The 15,879-nt window shown below is 40.4% G+C and overlaps 1 protein-coding gene across 50 annotated transcripts in view; it reads right to left on the bottom strand.

Annotated features, from left to right (window-relative positions):
- The window catches only part of LOC141578987 (uncharacterized), a 196,294-nt gene that overhangs the window by 18,757 nt on the left and 161,658 nt on the right, over nt 1–15,879 (bottom strand). For 49 of the 50 annotated variants that reach the window (XM_074373133.1, XM_074373137.1, XM_074373213.1 and 46 more), the window contains 4 exons: nt 9,563–9,748; nt 6,868–7,092; nt 530–729; nt 104–227 (listed from right to left, as the gene is read on the bottom strand). The gene's annotated coding sequence lies outside the window, so the exon portion shown is untranslated. Of the gene's footprint in view, nt 1–103; nt 228–529; nt 730–3,665; nt 3,838–6,867; nt 7,093–9,562; nt 9,749–15,879 lie in introns of all 50 variants that reach the window. The other variant, XM_074373110.1, reaches the window with a different exon arrangement.

Below are 15,879 nucleotides of genomic sequence, written 5' to 3'. Positions count from 1 at the left end.
TGCCATATTGAATCCTAGCACAGAAAAATCAGATGGACTAGTGGTGAGTAAGTTCCAGGAAAACTGCAGTAATTCCTCCACTTGTAAAAGGACATAAACTCACCTGTCGAAGATGAATGTAAACCGCATTCTGGAGAAATTCGGAAGCTCCCAGGCTCTGCTTCTGGATGGCAAGGACACGGACAGCTTTGAAGCATGCTTCTAACTCAGTCACCAGCATTCTTACACTGCAGGGGGAAACGGAGGCCCTCAGTCAAGAGCAGAGGTGTTCCTGTCGTGTCTCGCAGGCCGTACCACGGGGACTCAGTGCCCTGCAGCAGCCCGGCCCCAGGCGAGGACCCGCAGCATGGCCCACCCAAGCAGGAGGTGCACTGGGCTTGAGAAAGCCCATCCCCGATGGGGGCAAGAGTGGCTGGTGGGTTTGAGTGAACCTATAAATGCCCGTAGAAATATGCCTGCATTCATTCAAGTGATACAAGCAACAGTAGCAGGCTATTTAACAAAATTTCAACTGTCAGTGGAAATTTACCATTCCTTTCTGCTTGTCCCCTGCACTCTGAGACAGGCTTAGGCTCTCTCACACCGGCAGCTCTGATGCAATAGTTGTGAAGTCGTTTTACTTTGCTGCAAGTGTCCTCGCTCCCCGTGTGGCTGTGACTGTCATCTCTTAACACAGTCAGATGTCTTCCTGGATCTCTCCCTGCGTTCCTTGCTCCTGCTTCTCAGATCCTAAGATAAAGGGCAAGTGAAGACACATGACCAGAAAAGGCACCGTGGACTTGAACTAAGTCCTCAGTGATCCCCTAGGTGAGTGCTGCCCACCCCTTACCTTCGATTCTCAAGGTTCTGCCCAGGGTGACATCCAGACAGGAGAGCGTCCTGGGCCAATTAAAAGCTGTGTGACTTGGGCCCTGGGACAGGTGCAGGAGCTGGTTCCAGAGCCGTGCCCCTCCCCACCTCTGCTCCCCTCTCTCCCAAGGACCCACTGCCAAGCCCCCAGGTTCCCTGATATTCTGTCCTTCTCTTGTAATCTAATCCAAGCCCTTTTCCTCTTCCTTTATTCCCTAATTATCACCAGCTGAAGTGGTTTTTCAGTCACATCTGAAAAAATTTCCGGCAGCTGAAAAATAGGTCTCCAGAGATCAATGCCCATATGCTGGTTCCTGAAGAGAGCCCCTGGTTATGGGGTCCCTCACCAACACCCACGGGGCATCAGACATGTTGCAGAGTCGACCACCCCCAACAAGAGTTTGCTGTGACCCCAATGCCCGCACAGCATCCCTGCTCTCATAAATTTATTTGGCCCACTTATCCGTTACTAAGAAGCAAAAGTAAAAAAATTGCTCATGTTTCTTACTAAAATTATTTATGAGGTGGAAAAAGAAATTGTAATAGAAAAGAATAAATTTGACTGCATGTTAGATCTGTTCCTTTGGCTTTAAACCTTTGCTGTTTTCTAGGCTCAGACTTGGTAGCTCTGTACCTTTTGTAAAAGAAATTTGCCTTTAGGCTGAAATATCCAGGAGAGCCTATTCTCCGGGCTCTGATCTTTCACTATGTTAACTCTTCTGCACTTATATAGAGATGGCAAGTTGCAAAATAGAGAATCAACTTTGATTTTTTTTTGGAGGTATTAGAGGGGCACCATGATTTGACCCACGTGGACAGCTGCAAGAACAAAGATTTCCAAGGAGAAACAATTCGTACCGCAAGAAGTTTGCAACAACCAACCACATCCCCGCCCCTTTTTAGTATAGAAGCGGACTGATTTCTGACTTGGGGGAGACGGTTCTCCAGCATGTCATTCTGCCATCTTCTGGGTCTGCCAGCTTTTCAAATAAAGTCACTATTCCTTGCTCCAACACCTCAATCTCCCGATTTATTGGCCTGTCATGCAGCAAGCAGTACGAGTTTCGAATTGGTAACAAGATGACTGCATTGGAGGTAGTATGTCTCCTCTCTTTCCTCGTTTCCAATATGTAACATGCACATCATTTATGATCTAGTGCAAATAATTCATCAAAGACTACCACAAAAAGAAACTACACTCACCTAGCTATCAACACTATCAAGTCACAACCTATCAATTTTATATGCTGTTTAACAACACAACTAAAAAACCTAACATAGGGAATTGATTCCACAGAAATAAAATTATTTCTACTCCTTCAAAACCTTTTTTTCTTTTCTATTTTATTTTCTTTTGCATATTGAAAAGAAAAAAAAGACAAATCATTTTATTTCACGTATTTTGTTATAGCTACATAATTTAAATACTACAAAGAGATTTAAATTGCAATAAAAAATTGTTCATATATTGTACAAAGATATATACAGAATCAATGTGGATAAAGAAAGGAATGGACATTTACTAAAAATCCACTGCACATCCAGTCTTTTACAAGCATATCCTGGAATATAAGCTCTATGATCCAGGGGTCACCCACCTGCATTCTCACTGCTGAGTCCCTTAGTAATCTTCTACCAAGGCACCAGCATAGAACCACGCGATCAGTATTTTCGGTATAAATGAGTGAATTAGCTCATTCAATTCTAAAACAAAAACCCTAAAGTAAATACTGAACTTATTTACAGATAAAGAAAATTGGGCACAAACAAGTAGAGTTCCTTCCCCAAGTTCACAAAGCTAATAACTGGTAAAGGCAAGATTTGAACTCATCTGTCTGATTCTAAAAACTAAGGTGGAAATCCCTTATGACTGGGGAGGGTCCAGCAGCACAGCCTATCACCCTATCTTTGTTCAGATCTAGCCTTAGACAGCCTGAGACAGCACCCCATTCCTATGGAACTTGAGGGCAAATGATAACAATAAGGATTTTATATCCAGTAGTTTCTTAGGTATCATTTATATAAACTGTCAGCAGGACAGCAGAAAAACTCTGGGAAATATGAGTGGGTCCAGGGCTTTTTGCTGATTAGAAACTCAGTCTATCAAGACAGAGTGACCTTCCCATGAGAGGCCACACGGACCTAAACTAAAGGCAGCTGAGCAATGAAAACTAGCAAGACCCTGGAACTCAAGCAAGAAGGATCCCTGCCATCTCCCGCCCTGTTGCCTCTTCATCCACGTGGACACGAAGACAGAAGACCTAGGTTCTTGTCCAAGTTACACTATCATGAATTCTCACCCATAAAAAGTTACGACTCTATGCTGTCCTAAGTACTTTCCAACTCAAATATGTTGACACCAATATCTCAGCAGAATGTCTATGTCTCCACATCCTCTCTTCTATAAGGAGAATAGTTCTATGGCCACAAAGCAGAAATCCAATTAAAAACACCATGCACTAATCAAGGTGAAAATCTGCGTAAGAGACTTTTCTCTCACGCTCAGTGAATGAAAACTCAGAAAAATTGGTCCTTCTCCCTCAGCAAGTGGGAGGTAGGCTGATTGTGTGTGTGGGTGGGTGTGCGTGTGTGTGTGTAAATCAAATACAATGACGTCTGGTATCTGTACAGATTTTTTTTAAGTTACTATCATTTCATGAGGATGAGACACCCTTTAAAGTAATTTGAATCTAGTGTTCTGAGAGAGTCTCAGGATCTTTTGGTGGAGGAGGGGAAAGGAAAGGAGGAAAGAAGTAAATGAAGCAAAGGAGTAATAATACTGCAAGGGAAAGGCAAGACATTAATTTTGTTCCTACTTGCATCACAAACAAATTACGGACTGGCTTTGCCCCGATGTCCTGTCGAGCACTGAGTTGCAGATGAAGAGGTGACAGCACATTTCTCACTGAGATTGTGACTGTACGTGGCATCTTATAGAAACAAATCATTTATCCTGATCAAACACTCTAGCAGCAGGCCGTAATTCTCCTATTTTGAGAGACAAGAAAATAGGAGTTCAAAGAGGGTAGATAACTTGACAAAAGTCAGAGGACCAGTAAACAAGAGAGGATGAATTCAAACTCAGATCTGAATGCAGAGTCTGATCTTCCCACTCCCAGGACTGGAAAATCCTTAACACACAGACTCCCCAGCTCCCCTGCAGTGTTCCTGGCACCAAGCATTTCCCATGGTGATGGACTCCAGTTCTCACAGACACAGTGCTCTGTGCAGCCAATGACCTTGATCAGACCTTGATCATCTACCTGCCATGCCCAACAGGCTTCACCATAAAGGTAGGAAAGCTGGCTTTCAAGTGTATACAAAGCCACCCCTGGTCTAACGTGGGCTCTTCTGGGGCTTCTCCAGCCTAAATGCAGCCATAAAAGTGCTCAGAGTTTGTACATGAGACACACTACCTCTCTCCATCTGTCTCCACACCTATACTTCTTAGCTATGACCATTTTGATAATATTGGAAACAAATTTTTAAAAACACAAAAGAAAGGATCCTCGAACAATTACTTAATACTTACAATTTTAAATGATTTGTTACAAAGTGAGTATTTACAAACCGAATCTGCCTTCCTAGGTGTCAGTTTAAACAGTTAAAAAATATAATAGCAAAAAATTCTCCCTTACAAAATTAACAAAAACATCAACAATAATCTGGAATAAACTCACAATTAATGCCCATGTTGTACATGGAGAAAACTACAGGACTGTAGTGAGGGGTAAATAAGAGGTGTGAATGTAGAGACATCAACATATTGCATGGAGGAAAACAGTTTTGTAAATATGGAAGTTCTCCAAAAAATAATTCAAAACTTAATAAAAATCCCATGAATACTCTTATCTGATTTTTTTTTAACTTGAACAATATATTTTAGAATTCTTCAGGAATAATAAAGTCATAATAATAGCCAAGAAAGTTTGGGATGGAAGAAAAGAACAAAAAAAAAATATCGCACTGTCAGATAATAATTAATTTTTACAATATGTAAGATATAGCGCTGGAGTAAGGAAGTAAGATTGACAGAAATAAAGCATGAGCTCAAAAAGAGACTCTAGTGTACATAAGTATTTTATACATGTGGGATTTCAAATCAAAGAGCAAAGTATGAATTCAATAATTGTCCTGGGACAATCAGAGAATCACCTGGAAAGAACAAATTCTATTCCTGTCATAATGACCACAAAAATAATTACAGATAGTGATGTAAATATTAAAATACTAATAACAGCAAATACAACTCTTTGCTCACATTAATTCAACTTCTCCTCACTATAACAAGTACTATTATCATCTCCATCTTAGACATTAAATAAACCTACATAAGAGATTTATACCATTATAAGAAAGTATTTCTAAGAATAATAACAAAGATAAAACACAAAAGGAAGACATTTACTATCTTAAGAATATTTTGAGCCACAACAAAAATAAACCTACTGAACAAAATGAAACGAAAGAAATGACAAGGAAAAACTCTGTGATAGATGTTGATGAAGACAAGGGATTAATGTTCATAACATACAAAGAGCTGTCACAAAGCTAAAAGAAGCTTCCTCACTTAAATTTGTGCAAAGGACAAAATGGATCATTCACTTTTCAAAAGTCAGATGGCTAATCAGTGAAAAATGCTCAATACTTCACTGGTCATCAAATGCAAACTAAAACAATGAAAAAGCACTTTTGCTCATCTTATTGGTAAATATTTTTAAAAGAAATTGTAGCTAGTGTCCATCTGTGGGAGAAAAAACTGTGAGCGACCTTTTTGGAGGATGACATGTCAATGGATATGTAAACTCTGAAAAACGTGTGTACACACTGATTCAACCCCACTTCTAGGAATCGTTTCGTTTAGAAAAATAATCAGTTCAAATAGATATACTGTTTACACTGGTGGGAAGAAAAGCTGAAGTGAAATCATATCCAGCGATAGAGAATTGGTTACGTAAGTAATTCTACATTTCTCATTCCACACTGGAGAAGGAATTTCTAGTCACTTGAAAGTAGCCTGTGATGAAAGTAAATGTCACATCCAGGGACTAAGTTTCCAGAAGACTTAACTAAAGGCATGCTCATACAAGATCACAGGAATGTCTGTTAAAGAAAGATGCCAGTCAAACATCCTTTCTGACAGTGGAAAATGGAGAAAAGTTAAGTGTCCACCATCAAGAAAATGATGCGGTAAATCACGGTGAGCTGTGGGCACTGAGGGGGCCAGCGTTTCCCCGTGGCCCAGGGCCTTGTCCACAGCACTCTCCCACCAAAGGTGTCCTTGCACAAGAGACCACACCTGCACATCAGGAGACCCCTCCACTCTATCTGAAGGGACCGGGTGAGTCTGGAGTGGGAGGACGTCTATGATATACCCCTGAGTGAATAAAGCGAGCTGCAGAAAACATATAGTATGGCCTTATTTTTCAAAAAAGAATATATACACACATATACATAGATTTCTCATATGTATGTATGTATGGGTATATATATATGTCATAGGCATAAAGGTCATGAAATATATACACCACATTGGCAACAGCTTTTACACTCAGGAAATAAGGGGAAGGGAGGTAGGGCTCTTTCGGTACCACCACAGTTCTCTTTTCAGTATTTCAGTTAAGTATACTTGGAATTTAAAAGTTTATTTAAGCCCGAAGTAAAATGGACGATGCCTCCACAAGACATAATGCTATACTGGTCATTAAAAATCATGCCAGGGGAGATACAATATTGTAGAAAAACATGTAATAAGCCGAATGGAAAATGGAGGTCTCCACACAGTAAACAGGCACAGAGTGCTCACTGGTTTTTATGACAGAGCTGATACACACTGATGAAAAGAACAGAAAGTAGATGTTAAAGTGTTAATTATTATTTCTGACTAGTGGGACCTGGATAGCCGTTTTTGTCCCTTTTTTCAGACTTATTGCATTAAATATACATTATTTTTCATCTGAAAAAAGCATTTTTAGATGTGTAGTACCACACATTGAAGAATAATACACGAGTACTTACAGAAACAAATAACTAGGAGACACTGCAGCAGCGCCAAACAATGTAGAACGGGCGATCCTGAATAACACCGCGCAGTTACATAAGGACCCACAAAGTGAGAGCACCTGCTGTAACAGGGCGCGGCCCCCTTCTATTTGTCACCTGTGTCTTCAGGGCTGAGGCAGTTCTGAGCATGGCCAGTGTCAGTGTTGGTGTCTGGATGGATGCCACTGGATGTGAGGGCACCTGCAAGCCGAGAGGAATAACAGAAATCATCCTCTGCCTTTTCTGTCTTGTTTCTTTGTTACTTTAAAAGAGAGGCATAAATAAGATAAACTGTGTATCTTCCCTACTGAAATTTCAGTAGTGATACCGTTTTCAAAGTGTTCACAACTTATATTCTGCCTATAACCGTCTTTTCATCAAAGCTTCATATTTATTAAATGTTAATTAACTCAGTTAATTAACTCCCTGTTGAAACATTCTACTATAGAACATGAAATGCACTATGTGAAAGAACCACTCCTGCAGTGACTAGCTTGGCTGTCTTGACGGCAGTGCAGTCAGCCCCCAACATTCCGTGGCTCTGAGCTCCTGATGCTGCTAAGAGAGCATGCTGCCGCCTCAGATGGAGAGAAAGTGTGAAAGCATTTCCTGAAATCTACAGCACTGACAAAACATAACTGACAAATCCCAGGCTCCTTTGAAGCTGTCATTTTCGGTTTCTGGCCAACCCCAGTCAATGAGCAGAACCACCTCATTCCCGAGCAATGGCACTCACTTGGTAAGGAGTTCTGGAGAAATTTCCAGGTATAGAATGTAACCAACTATACGTAGAACTCTGACAAAAGAAACAATGCAATACCCTGATTTTGGAAGACACTCAAAATATTCTCCTAAGCCTTTGTAGCTGGAAAGGTTGGGCTTCTCCTGAGCCACTTATTTATTTCACAGCCAGTGAGCATCTCCCACAAACCCTGTTTCCCTGTGTCTGCTGGGAGCCTCAGGCACACTCTTGCTGTCGATCTTATAAGTCACAGGGCAGAGGTGTGTGTCTCACGGCTGCAACCCTCACACGGGCTCGCCTCCTAGCCTCACAGTTTGAACTTGGCCCCATTTTCTAACCTGTTTATTTGGTATCTGTTCTTCTGTAAGCTGCCTGAAATGCTTTTTGGAACAAGTCAGAAGAATGAGTGGGTAGATAAATGGACAGATGGGCAGGTGAGAGATGGGCAGACCGAAAGAGAGACTCCAAGAGAAGGGGAACAAATAAAATTTCCTGTGCAAAACCCTCTTCTAGTCAGGGAAGAAAACCACCACGGAGAAGAGTGAAGAGGCAGGTAGGTTAGGACTGTTTCCTGGATTCCATGAAAAGTCACACCAAGAGATGAGAGGGTATAACTATAAATAATAAAAGGAAAAAAGCACACATGCTTGAAAAATATATCTACAATATGTACTTTCTAAAGAATAGATTCAAATCAGCAGCGCCCAATACCACAATCTTTGGGTATTTACAGAAATGAGAATCCCATCTCCAAACCACAAGGCATCCCTTTGGAGCACTGAGAGTCTACACGGGGCAGTCATAAAGCCATCACCGCAAAATTTATGCTATCCTGCACTTACGAGGAACGAGCAGTTGTGCACGCGTGACAGTTACACCCCACAGCACCTCTACGGGGGAGGGAAGCTTAGCGAGCCCCATCTCTGCAGGACAGAAAACCAGTCCTGGAGAGCCTAAGCCATCCTACCAGTTCTCCATCTCACAGGACTGGTCACTCCAGAGCAGGACTCGAACTCGGACACAAGTCTGTAAGCACGATATTATCATGCTTTGTGTGATTTTTGTGTGTATAATACATTTGTTTCTGGCATGAAAGGATATTTAATAAATAATTGATTGTCTTGTCTATCTCGTTAGCTCACAATCAATCTTTATACTGTTGAATTGTACTCTTTTCCTCTGGAGAACAGAACGGAAAGAGCGGGGGTCAGAATGAGGTGGAGCTCCATTCTTTATCTGGTATTTCATCTCATCCAAGTCCCCAACCAGGGAGAAGGAGCCAATGTTCTCTTCATCTTTTAAAGAGAGGGCTCCACTGATGATGACTTACTCAACCCAAAAACCAAGGCTGGGGGAAGGGCACATGTAGCAACCAGAGCAGTATCAGATGTAGGAAAGTGAAAAGAGCTCACGGGAGGGCTCAGGGGGTCAGCCTGATATAATTTCAATCGATAAAAAATACCACACTGTAAAAATACTAGCATGAAATGGATTTGTTCTTTCTTGACAATTTTCCACAGCCCACATGTAACATTATCGTGAACCAGTGAAAGGAAGAGTCTACAGATAGGGAAAATCAATGCCACAGGCAGGCTGAAACCCAGGCTGGAGTTTAGGAAGAGAAAGGGCATAGTTAAGAATTGGGGAAAGGCTGGAGGAAAAAATCACAAGGACTCTCAAGCATCATCCTACAATCATATAATCATTCATTCAAGAGAGAGATACTGAGGTCCTATTTTGTGCAAGATTGTACACAAGGCAAAGCAAGAGCGCAGCGACCATGTTGGCAGCAACGGGAGGGGCTAAAATACACTTCTGATCCCGGTACCTTGCACACTTGTCCTCAGTATAAAGGCAAAGAAAAAAAGTAAAATAATATTCTGTAAACTCAAAGCATTGCTGAAAAAAAATTAAAGAAGACCTAAATACCTGGACAGACACGCCACGTACATTCCTGGATCAGAAGACAGTGCTCTTGGAATGGCAGTGCTCCCCAGAGTGATCCGTATATTCTACGTGGTCTCGATCACAATCCCAGCGGGCTCCTCTGCAAAAACTGATTAGCTGCTGTTATAATTCATATGGGAATTCGAGGGTCTCAGTAACCAAAACGATCTTGAAAAAGAAGAACAACATGAGAGGACTTGTAATTCTCAATTTGAAATTTTACAACTGTATCTCTAGGTGAGATTAGAGGCCATTTTTAAGTTATTACTGTGTTTATCCTTATTTTCTAAATTCTCTAGAATGAATATAATTGTTATAATAAGGAAAATAAAAAGTAAGGTAACTTTTAAAACATGCACACCGATTCATTCATTGGAAAAAATGTATTTTAACTATAAAGAGGTAAACAAATATCTAGTGTAAAAGGACTACTTAAAAACAAGAGAGCATTTAAATTTTTAAGAAATTGAAAACTGAAAAGCACAAACACATCAAGTTTCTAGGGAGACAAATACAACATATTAACACTTATTTTCAAAAATTCTAATTGAACAATGAAAACTCAAGAAATGGAAAATCGCGATTGACAGCCAACTGCAAACACATGGAGAGCAAAGGCCTAGAAATCACAGTTCCTTTAACTCTGCTACTACCTCAGTAGGGGAGGAAATTCCTCACTGAGGAGACAGTGGAATCCCATGCATAAGACAGGATACACAGTACAAACTGCGCTAGAATCGGGGGTGACTTTCTTAGAAGAATTCTAAAGTTAGAACATTGCTGAAAAACTATAAATACACTGACAGACAGATTAAAACACACAGTCATATATATTATATAGAAACATATGAAGTCTGCTCCCATGTTACATAGAAATACAAACATATTTGTTCATTTATGTGCACTGATTACTTTTTCCCAGGAAGAATATTTCAACTAAAACAAATAATCAATAATACACGCCTCTTGTCAAATCTAGTTGATAAGTTACTCTGCTATGTAATCATAATATGCCTAAGATAGATCTAAAATAAGTGAAAAAGATCTTTGTATGGTTTCTTGAACTCTTCTCAACATTCCAAACTTAATTTTAAAATAGATCTGAGCAGTATTTCTATATTATCTTTTCCCTCGTGAAATGACCAATACAGTCTGTTGTCAAAATTCTGTCCTTACAATGATTCACGAACACCGTATCCTCACAAAACTGCTGGACAGCAAGTCACTATCCAGACACTGTGACCAAACAAACGAAACACAAGGAAGACAGTGACCCTATTATGGAGGGCTTACCGTCTCCGTCAACACCGGGGTTTTTATTTGATTGGTTTGATTGGGTAGCAAAATAAAATCAATCAATTATTTTCTTCTCTGAGCATTCTGTAAGTCATGACTCTTTTCAGTGTCATGAGCAGGAAAGACTTAAGCATGACTTGATTAGGTCAAATAGCAACAATCATCACCGGAGAGTGAGTAATAAAGAAGTTAACTGATAGCAATTCTTCTGCCTACATGAGACCTAAAATAAACCTACATTGATATCCGAAAGGAAAATGAGGAGATGAGGTTCCCAATGAGAAAACAAACAAACAAGAAACCAAAAAAGGAAAGACTTTTTCATTAACGATTCCAGGCAGTAGTGGAGCATGGTGGTGAAGAGCACAGATGCTTGGGACAATCATGAGGCTCTGAACTCCCACAGCACTGGGTAGCTTTGACACTCATAAGTCAGTGAAATTTTCTGCATCTCAGCCTCCTATCCATGGACTGGGGATAACAACAGCACCCGTCTCCTAGGACGGTCCTAAAAATTAAGATATTTTATATGTAAATTTTAAATAAAATACCTCAGATTTTAAATATTGCCCCAAAAGCACAAGGAAAAAAGAAAACAGAGATAAAATTGAGTTCATCAAATTTAAAACTTTGCTTTAAAGGACACCATCCAAAAAGTGAAAAAAACATCACTCAGGAGAAAATATTTTCAAATAATTTATCTGATTAGGAATTTGTATCTCCAAATAAAAAAGAACTCCTACAATTCAACAAAAAAGACAACTAAATTAAAAAATGAATAAAGGATCTGAAACGGTATTTTTCAAGGAAAATATACAAATGGCCAATAAGCACAATGAAACGATGTTCAAAATCATTAGCTGTAAGGGAAATCATGTAAAACTACTAGTAGAAACCACTTCACACTCACTACATTACGATATAATTAAAAAAAGAATAACAAGAACTAATGAGGACACACAGGAACCAGAGATAACAGCCCTTGCTGGTGAGATGTAACGCTGCGTGGCTACTTTGGAAAACAGCCTGGCAGGACCTCAGAGAGTTGAACAGTTGGTTTCTGAATGACCCAGCATTTCTGCTCTGTGGGCACACACGTAAGAGAACTGAAAACAAATGTCCACATAAAAACTCCTACAGGAATATTCATGGTGCCATTATTCATCACAGCCAAAAAGAAGAAACAACCAAAATGCCTATCACCTGATGAATGGGTAAACAGAGGGGCCCAGCCATACAGTGGAATATTATTCAGCAATAGCAGAGCATGGAGTACTGACCCAGGCAACAACATGGACAAACATTGAAAACGTTACTCAGTGTGAAAGAAGTCAGTCACAATAGACGGTTCCATTTACATGAATTGACTCGATTTACATGAAATGTCCAGCACAGGCAAATCCACAGAGAGAGAAGAGTGGCTCCCTGGGGCTGGGGGAGGATGGGGAAGATGGGAATGAGTGCTTATGCATATGGGGTTTCCTGTTAGGGGGATGAAAATATTCTAAGTTTGACTGGCATGCACAATTCTTGGCATAGAGTAAAAACCGTTGTAAATATTAATGGGTGAATTGTATTAAAACTGTTAAGAACAAAAGCACCTCGGGCCAGTACCTTCCCATAGTAGATGCAAATTGCTAACTTTTATTACAGGAAGAAGAAACTGCCCTCAGCCTGAAAGCAGGAGATCAGCAAATGTGAGTTAACCGAAATTGGACAAGAGCAGTTTACTAGAAACAGTTGCTGAGTGTATACGAAATATTCAGAATGAAGAAAATCAGTTTGACATCAAGATGAAGCATTCTGCTTCAAATGCAGATCAAGGATTCGGCAAGCCACCTGCTAGAAATAACCAGAGAAGAAACCTGGTTCTTAAAACAAGCACCACATCCAACAAGGAAATGGTGGTGAGGAAAGCAGTCAGCCAAAAAACTGGAACAGTTTGCTACAAATAATTTCTCCACTGAAATTTCAAAAATAAAATGAAAGTGATGCAATGCTGTGCTGCCCTCACGTGAATGGGCTTCCTCCGGTGCTCGACAGTTCTGTAACCCCGAATGAGAGACTCAGGAGAATCAGCATGGCCCCTGGGAGTCCCCAGGTTACTGCTCACCAGCACGCTGACCACCATCACATCTGCCAGGGTTGAATTGCAGAGAAGAGACCAACTTCTGAAAGGCACAGGAAATGATGGCAAGGGAAAAAATGGCTGAAATCAGTCCTGGGACAGAGGCCCTGGCAGCAGAGTCCAGAAGGCTGCAGGTGAACTGGAGTGGCCCTGGGGAAGGAAGGGACCACAAGGGAGCAGATCTCAATTCTCTTCTCTCTCTCCCTTGGGTAGGAGAGATAAAGCCTGCATCATTCTCACCTGGAACTGTGGGTTACGGCTGGCAGAAGTCGTACCGACACGGAATGATTACTCAAGACTCTGTGGGAAAAGTCCAGAAAAAGAGAAGGAGTAGGGAGCCAACTCCACGAGCCTCTCAAATGCTCCTATATTTACTGTGTATAACGAAAGGAAAAAGTCATTAACAGTTGTGTGATAGTAAGTAGGAACTTGAGGAAAGACGGGAGGAGACAGAGATTGTAGAATCCACAATGAGTACAAAGGCTTAGTGTATCTTTAGGGAAGTCATGGGGTGAGGTGAATAAGATACATTCTTTAGATAAGTGAATTACAAAGCAGACCACGAGACCAGCCAGGTCCTTGTTTTAGGGATAATAGACTATCTAAAAGCACACAAGCCCAGCTTTTATAGCTGAGGGCCTGGGTCCTTGCTTTGAAATGAGCAGAGTTCTATCTAAAGCATCAACTATGCAAGCAAAGCATTGTCTCTGCTTTTTAAGGCAAGGAGACAGGAGTGAGGATGCACAGGCTCCTGCTTGCAAAGCAGTTACTAAGCACACATTTTTCTTCTGAACATTAACAGGCGGCTGGGGTCTGTTACAATTTGTTAACCTAATCTTGGGCTCCCACATGTAACCATTATGGAACCATTATGGAGGACACCCTAGGATAACAAATCCTAGCCCTGGGTCTTTTCCTGCCACCTTCAGTCACTCTAGCAGGATCTAGACACATCCCTGACTAACGATCCCACAGAACCACCCAGACTCTTAACTCCTGGCGTTTGAAACTTAATTTTAGCTCTACACAACTTAACAAAGAAAAGTTTCAGAAATAGAAGATATTACATTCTTTTATATCTCATCCTATGAACTAATTTTTCTGATTGCTCTAAGCTGCTTCTAATTGGCAAAGCACCTAATTCTGCAGGTGAATTCAGTACTTTCCATTGGGCATAACTTGCCAGTTTGGGCTCGCTGAATTCTATTGGTCAAATACTGATACACTTAATTGATTTCATTGTTCATCAGTTTCAGCCGGGAGGAGAGGGAGTGTCACTCTGTTCCTCAGCCCACCCTCAACTCTTTTCTCATCAGCAACTCAGGCCTCCTGAAAATAAAACAAAGAATTTGTTTCCCTTCTACGCTTTCCACAAACTCAACAGGAAACATCAGCCTGGAGAAAGAATTCAACAAAAATGTTCAAACAAAAATCTATAAAACCTGAAGCAACTCCATCTCCGGATCATGATACACAATGACATGAAAGTAAGTGTGTCAAGCACAAAGCATGCGTGAGCCTGACCACCTCATTTCTATTCTTCAAAGGAAGGAAGGTTTTCATATTTTTTATTATCACACTTTCTCATTGCTTCTGATTAAGCCAAAAATTAGTTTATGAAATAATTAAGCACTGCAATAACAGATTTTTGTTGTATCAATTATAGAAGGCATTCAGAGGGGATAGGAAAACCCACCTTTGTAAAAAATGTAAAATTTCTTCCCCTGTTAAAAACACGTATACAAAATGCAACAGAGAATTCAAATTCTTGCGGAGAGGAGCAAAATTCACAGAATCAAAGCAAAGTCATTACTATGAGTCAATTCAAAATTCACTAGACAAGCATGCTCAAAGCATTCAAAGAATTTTAAAGGCACACTGCAAACCATTCACTTAATGATCTGCAGGCTAGAGGAAGAATTTCCCTCTTTAACAGACAACAGAAATCAAAAGGGTGCCCCTCCAAACAAAGACGAAAGATCAATCAGGTTTTTAACAGTTCTGATAAATCAGCATGTTCTAAAGAACAAAATTCAGAAATTTTAAACATTCATTCAAACCACAATGAAACAAGCACTTAAAAAAAAAGCAAAAAACCCCAAAGAAACTAAGCACATTGATCATGCACTTGGATCAATGAGAACGTCTTTTACCCTTCGAAGAAAGAACAGGCTATAGCCTTTTACTTGAAAATTAACACTACTTTAAAGATAACTCCTAAAACGGATTTCATCATTCATGTTGCCTTGAAAACTCTGAGGCACTTGTATCTGATCAGAAAAGCAATTCTGAGTAATAGTATGTTACAATTCAGCGCCAGTTTGCTTTAGAATAAAAAAGAAAAGCTACTGTTCCTCAAATCCTGCACAGAGTGTGAAGTGCCTCCCGGCCTCTTTCTCCTCCTGTTTTCAAACCTGATGCTCCCCAACCCTTCTGAAACAACTGTGAGAACCTCGTATTCCCACCAATATGTCAAATGACAAAAGAATATCAATTTACTTGTGTAAATATATGCCTACATCTTGAACTGGAGGAGGAAGGTATCAGAGGGCTACAAGGAACTTATTTCTACCTTCCTGAAATCACACACAAACACGTTCACACAGACACAAACACATACACACTGAATTACTGAGCACTTCACAAGCTTAGGAATTCCAACTTCTAGAAGATAACTTTGCAGTTAGTTTAAAATACAAAACTGTCAAGTTTTGAAAGACTTGATCATCTGCTAAATCATCCAAATATCAACGAGACCCAAGTTGCCTTCCCTGTAGAATGTAATTTCCCATGATGTCAAAGCAGTCCCTAAGAAGTACTGGATCCAAGACTCGTGTTTATCACTAGCTATCATCGTTTGTAAACAAGTAAACAG

This window comes from Camelus bactrianus, chromosome 1 (assembly GCF_048773025.1).
Source record: "Camelus bactrianus isolate YW-2024 breed Bactrian camel chromosome 1, ASM4877302v1, whole genome shotgun sequence".
In the NCBI taxonomy this organism is placed as follows: Eukaryota; Metazoa; Chordata; class Mammalia; order Artiodactyla; family Camelidae; genus Camelus; species Camelus bactrianus.
This window is presented reverse-complemented; position numbering and strand designations above follow the sequence as displayed.